Source organism: Uranotaenia lowii, chromosome 1, assembly GCF_029784155.1.
Source record: "Uranotaenia lowii strain MFRU-FL chromosome 1, ASM2978415v1, whole genome shotgun sequence".
NCBI classification, from domain to species: domain Eukaryota; kingdom Metazoa; phylum Arthropoda; class Insecta; order Diptera; family Culicidae; genus Uranotaenia; species Uranotaenia lowii.
In genome coordinates this window covers 80,424,971-80,432,111 of record NC_073691.1, presented here as the reverse complement: position 1 = coordinate 80,432,111, position 7,141 = coordinate 80,424,971, and the positions used below count along the sequence as shown (strand labels likewise).

General features: G+C 39.6%; 1 protein-coding gene across 1 annotated transcript in view; it reads left to right on the top strand.

Annotated features, from left to right (window-relative positions):
- Positions 1-257: 257 nt before the first annotated feature.
- The window catches only part of LOC129738970 (uncharacterized), a 32,117-nt gene continuing 25,233 nt past the window's right edge, over positions 258-7,141 (top strand). Inside the window, exon 1 of the mRNA XM_055730323.1 lies at positions 258-392. The gene's annotated coding sequence lies outside the window, so the exon portion shown is untranslated. The remainder of the gene's footprint in view (positions 393-7,141) is intronic.

The window sequence follows — 7,141 nt, the reverse complement described above, 5'->3', positions numbered from 1 at the left end:
AAACATGTTTTGACTTTTATTGTAAATTTGTTTTGACAAACTCTCATCATTAGCAGTTAGAACCAGATTCCAAACAATCTTCCGGAGAGATTGAGGTGGAATGTGATTGACCCGTGTCGAGAGAATCATTCACATGTGCGAGATGTGCTCGAGTGAAAACAAAATAATATTCTGAGTGAAAACATTATGTTGCTGAATACTGATAAGAAAACGCGAACTTCCTCAAACAATCAATTTGGTTGAACTTACTGCGTCCTCGACCCTGGAAATTCTGTTTTCTTTATGCACGCGGACCGATGATCTCCAATCTGTTGACACCAAAGTGCATCACGCGATCGGGAGTTTGAACTTTTTTTTTTTTTGCTGCAGATAAACCAAAAGACAGGTGGTTAGTAAGTATACAGCATATTCACATCTTGTAGATATGTAGATTCGCGAATTCAAGTTCTCAGTCATGGACGGGGCTCTTTGAAGAGGACCCGGTACTGTTGATGAATGAGAAGATCGAGCCCCCTCATTCCAACAGCTGGTTGTTGGTAATTCTCATTAACTTGATCCAACGTCGAATGCGAATATGGAAAACCGGTAGCTATTTAGTTAGTTAATTGGACTGGATTTACACTCGATGGTGACTAGCTCATCTAGTTACATTGAAGGTCATCCGGATGGTACGGAACTGTATTGAATTCAGTTCATTATTTCCTTAGATTTTTAACTGAAAAAGTTATTAACAAAAGGAAAGATTAGATATGAAGTAAAGCTGTAAGCAATTTTATGCTCTAAACATATCATTTGATAGAATGAATTGAGTCGTTTTTTTGGGGATTCAAAATGTTTCATAATTTTTCGAAAACAGGGGCTGATATTTCGCATAATTTTCATTGTGTATCCTCAACCATACATTGTTACATTTATTTTTAACGTTCATGTAAATAAAACGCCTTGAAGTAGACAACAATTCAAAACTGCAAGTATATAAGATGAGAATGTCTATATATATAAAAAGCAATTATCTGTATGTTTGTTTGTTTGTTTGTTTGTTTGTTTGTTTGTCCTCTATAGACTCAGCCGTCTTAAGAGCTAGAGATCTGAAACTTGGCATGGATGCTCATTAGGACCAGGAATGATGAAAAATATTTTTAGATTTTTGGACGACCCCTTCTGAAGGGGGTCGTCCATACAAGACAAATATTGTTTTCACGTTATTGACGTTATTTTCCGTCGGATTGTGATGAAAATTTGCACATGAGTGTTTTGAGAGACGAGCAATCGATTACAGTTGTCATATTTAGGGATAGGGGTCGGCAAAAGGGGTCGTCCATATCCACTGATTAATGTTTTTGCGATATTGGCGTTATTATTCACCGGATTGTGATGAAAATTTGCACATGAGTGTTTTGAGAGACGAGCAATCGATTACAGTTGTCAAATTTAGGGATAGGGGTCGGCCAAAGGGGTCGTCCATATTCACTGAATAATGTTTTTGCGATATTGGTGTTATTATACACTGGATTGTGATGAAAATTTGCACATGTGTGTTTTGAAAGACGAGCAATCGATTTCAAGTTTCGAATTGCGGAAGTCGGCTGAAGGAGTCGTCCATACCCAACTTTAATGTTTTTGCGATTTTGACGTTATTCTACATTGGATTGAGATGAAAATTTCCGCATAGGAGTTTTGAGGGACGCTCTTTTGCTTTCAGGTTTCAAATCTTGACTCAGGGGTCGGCAAAATGGGGTTATTATCTGTTCACTGGTTTTACGATATTCTATTGATTGAGCATAGAATTGTAATGAAAATTGGCACATGGGAGTTTAACAGAAAAGATAATTGATTTCAGGTGTCAAGTTTTGAATCGTGGTCAAAAAAAAGGCCGTCCATGTTAGTTGCTCACTGTTTTCGCGATATTGTCGTGATCATGCATCGGATTGAGATGAAAATGTTCAGATGAGGGTTATAAACTATGAGCAATTGACTCCAGGTAGCATGTTCCGTGTCAACGGTCGGCGAAAGGGGCGTCTATATTCACTGATCACTGTTTTCAAGTTCCTGACGTAATTTTACATATAATTTGAAAAAAAAAACAATGGCACAAGGGTGTTTTGAGGAACGTAGAATTGGTTTCAATTATCGAATTTCGGGCCATGGGACAGAAAAAGAGGGTTTTATTGAAAGTTCAGTGTTTTGTGCAATAATTTTGTTGGAGGCAGTTAATTGATACCAATTTAAGTGTGAAGGTCAAGCAAAAGAGTCGTGCACACAAACAAATAGTACATGTTTCTGCCATAATGTCTAGATTTTGCAACCGATCGAGAAGAAAACACTCTCACATAAATTTTAATAAAAATCCAATCAACAGTTTAATTTGAATTTCATATAATAGTAATAGTAGCGACTTTAAACACTGTTGAATTTTTTCCCCAAAATTGTCGAAAGAATGTTTCGAATTCATTTTCTAAACTCATTTTGACGTACCAATGATTTAAAGCGAAACGAAGTTCGTACGGGTTCAGCTAGTCAATGATAAAATTTGATTCCAATTTAAAAAAAAAAATAAAATTTGATTCCAACAGCTTTCATGTTTAACCGAATGAGGATTACACCACGTTTACACCACCGGTTCCGAATGGACACTGTTTTCGTACACGATCCTGTTGTTATCCTCTTTTCCTTCCTTAGTAAATTTGTTCTAACAATTTATAGCCGTCATTCTCAGTTGGTCAGTTGTTCGAGTCGGACGTATATTCGATTGCTCTTCAATTGTTTACTGGTGCTCTAGTGAATAGTTTTGATATTTGGCTCTCTATTGCGTGGAAAGTTTGATTGTTTTTTCAAGGCCGACTGATAAACTGCATTAATAGTAGAGTCTGGTCCTCAAAATAAGCCCTCCAATGGGGGGATCTTCAAAAAAGAAGAAATCTGGAGCTGGTGGCGGAAATGGTGACGCATTTCCGAAACTTGATGGCCATAGAGAGGGACCTAAATTCCTCACCATATCTCGTGCGGATGAAGAAGGTGCATCTTTTGAAAAGGTTAGCCCTATCTTTATCCATAAAGGTATCAAGGTTGCGTGTGGTGAACCACTCAACACAGTGAAGCTGCGAAATGGTACCCTGCTGGTTAAGACAAAGAACATCGCGCAAGCTAATCAACTTCTCCGATGCAAGATGTTGTTCGACATGGCCGTAAAAATCGAGGAAAATGCAAAGCTGAATCAAACAAAAGGTATAGTTTCTTGTTACGATCTACGCTACGCCAAAGAGGAGGAAATTCTTGAAGATCTTCAGGGCCAAAGTGTTTGTAAAGTGGAGGTGATAAAACGGAAGAAGGATAAGATCCTTATACCAACAAGCAGTTATATCCTAACCTTCAAATCATCAAGCATTCCGGAACAGGTGCAAGTTGGGTACCTCGTGCTATAAGTGGATAAATGGAATTTACTACTTCTAAAATGGCTCGTCCACTCTCTATTGATTCTAATGATGAGGTTATGGGCGATGGGCGCGCTTGCAATCCCGGTATACGATTTCTCGTGTGTTAAACAGAGAAAGCTACAGCCTTCACTCCAATTTCACTCCGATTAGCTGTCATTCTTATGGAAATCTGTGTAAGAGTAAAGAGCAAGCTTTATTCTTTTTAGCAGGCCCAATCCCAATTGATATTTCTCGCCGCCTTAGTGGTGCAAGGACTAATGCAAGAATGCCGCTGAAAACCGAGCAGGTCAGCTGCTGACAGATCGAACAGATCAGCTCAAGCGTTGGACTGAGCATTTTGATCAACTTTTTCGAGTTACAAATAGCAATGGCCAACAGAACCCGCAGCTCGAGGCGCCCACAGTAAGTCGCATTAATGGCGTCAACTCGGAAGCGCCCTCGCTGGCTGAAATAGAAGCGGCAATCAAGGACATGAAATCCAACAAAGCGCCTGGAATCGATTGCATTCCTGCTGAAATGCTCAAAGCCGACCCTGCCTTGTCAGCACAAATGTTGCACCGTCTATTCGCTGACATTTGGGATACTGCAACATTCCCGGCCGACTGGATGCAGGGTATCCTCGTAAAGGTCCCAAAGAAAGGAGACCTAACAGAGTGCGGTAACTGGCGTGGCATAACTTTGATCTGTACAACCCTCAAAGTACTCTGCAAAGTGATCCTGAACAGGATCCAGGAGAAAATCGACGCTACACTCCGATGGCAACAAGCTGGATTCCGATCCGGACGATCATGTGTGGACCACATCACAACGCTACGAATAATACTGGAACAAATCAACGAATTCCAGGACTCTCTTCTGCTGGTGTTCGTTGATTTCGAAAAAGCATTTGACCGACTGAACCACGAAAACATCTGGGCTGCTCTTAGACGACGAGGGGTCCCAGAGAAACTAGTCCATCTCATCGAAGCACAGTACGAGGCATTTTCGTGCAAAGTCTTGCACGACGGTGTCTTGTCCGAACCAATCCCGGTAACTGCTGGAGTGAGACAAGGATGTATTTTGTCACCGCTGCTTTTTCTCATCGTAATGGATGAGATCTTGACTGGATCGATTGACTGTAGACCAAACCGAGGATTGCCGTGGAATCCTTCAACCATGGAGCAACTTAACGACCTTGACCTGGCAGACGATATTGTTTTGCTCGCCCAAACACAACAAGACATGCAGAGCAAACTCGACGACCTCACCGAAAGCTCCAAGGCAGCAGGTCTCAAAATCAATGTCGGAAAGACCAAGTCGATGGAAATCAATACAGAAAATCGTTCCAATTTCGTGGTAGCTGGACAACAGGTTGAGACAGTGGAGTGCTTCCAGTATCTTGGTAGCCAGATTACGCCTGATGGTGGGACCAAGAAGGACATCGAGACCCGGATCAGAAAAGCCCGATTTGCGTTTGCAAGTCTCCGAAACATCTGGCGGTCACGCCAGATATCTCTACGAACTAAGATCCGAATCTTCAACTCAAACGTCAAATCCGTATTGCTGTACGGGTGTGAAACTTGGTGCACATATGCGGTGACGACGCGAAAACTGCAAGTTTTTGTGAATCGCTGCCTGCGGAACATCATCCGCGCTTGGTGGCCTGGCAACTGGATCTCAAACGTTGAACTTCATCGCCGGTGTCATCAAAAGGCGCTAGAAATCGAGATTCGGGAACGTAAGTGGAGATGGATTGGGCACACGCTGCGAAGAGATGAAAACGAGATTTGCAGAGAGGCGCTTGACTGGAATCCAGATGGGCATCGAAGAAGAGGCAGGCCCAAAAGCTCGTGGCGGCGAAGTCTAACCGCTGAAATCCGCACAGTTGACGAGAACCTCGGCTGGCAGCAAGTGAAGACGCTGGCTCCGGATCGCCAGCAGTGGAGATCTTTTATCTCAGCCCTATGCGCCGGTCAATCGGCGCTGGACCCTTAGGTAGGTAGGTAGGTAATCCCAATTGTTCATAAAAGAAAGAAAGATGATAGCAGTATAAGCACTGATGAACTGATGTTCAAGCTAAGCCTTGAAAAGTGTGTAAAGTCCCAACGACCGTTTTGAATCAATTTTATGTTTTTTGGTTGAGCCACCAGATGTCTCCAAGGACACCAGAGAGAACTGTCAAGAAGAAAATGAAATGTAAACAAAACAAAACAACAAACTTTTAGTCAATTATGAAAAGGTCGTATCTATTTGACGAGTTTCGATCAAATTGATGTTGAAGATTCGTTACACATTTCTGATTTGCATTATCAAAATTTTACGCTTAACGCTGTTTTTCGAATTGCTTCAAACTAGCATGAAGCACTTAATATAAACAGATATGATGCGTGAAAATGCCCGCTCAGAGAAGCCTAGAATCTGTATTTCTTCGTTGGATTGTTAATTTTAAGCTCAACTGGATAAAATAACTAGTTCGTCTGGCTTGTTCAAAGTCTCTTTGGTAAAAAGAATCGAGGTAAAATGAACCAGATGAATTTACCTTGCTGTGAATACATTGAAGCCGTCCATTTTTCTACGATGTTAGTTTATTAATTTTTGAGATCATATACAATTGCGCTCTTCCAAGAATCAGGTACTTCAAAAGTTGATTCGGCTTGTTTAAATGATAGCATTTGAAATTATGAATACGTTTCTGGAATTTTATAATTCAAGCTTGTATATGTGTCATTTCGTCAGTTTCTCTAGTGACAATATTATAATGATGCTAGTTTTCTCAGCTGAAATTTATTCTAAGTTCATCTAATTATATACATAGAGCAATTCATCTTATTGTTTTTAAATTTATTTATTAATGAGTTCAAACACCATTTCGCCCTCTCGAAAAATTCTTACTTGCAAAAGAGCTATCTAGAAACAGTGCCATCTGTTGCGCCGTTCAAAAGTTACAAATCAAGCAATAGATGGCACTTTTTTTCGTCACTTTTAACGGCTTCTTTAAAAGAGAGCACTGGAAATTTTACACAAGTTTTTGAAGATTTTTTGTTCGAGCTTGTACATTAGTTCATCAGTGGTATAAGTTTTAATTCTGAAATATCTTCTCCTTCACGTGATGGATTTTAATCAATCAATTATTCAATGGAATTGCAATGGTTTTTTTAATAGTTTCCAAGAACTCAAACTGTTGGAATCATATTTTTCTCCCATTGTCTTTTGTTTACAGGAATCACATTTGAAATTTAATCAATTACCGACATTTAAAAATTTTGACTTTTATAGATGCGATGCTTCTAGTCCACATGATAAAGCTCGTGGTGGTGTTGTAACATTGGTACGATCTATTTTAGCATCTCGTCGAATCAGTATTGACATAACTATTCAAGCAGTAGCGATAGAACTTCTTTTTCCAGTTAAATTCACCCTTTGTAATATTTATCTTCCCCCTAATGAAAAATTTCAAAAACTGATATTCAGAATTTAATTAATCAATTACCGAAACCGTTTATTTTACTAGGCGACTTTAATGCACATCACTTCTTTGGGGATCTAAATTGATGTCATCTCGAGGAAAACTCATAGCCGAAATGATTTCAAATAATGATATTAACTATTAAATACTGGAAATCGTACTAGAATTAATCCTATTAATGGTAATACATCTTGTATTGACCTGGCCCTGTAATACTATTTTTCATTGGAATATTCATAATGATACTTGTAACAGTGACCAT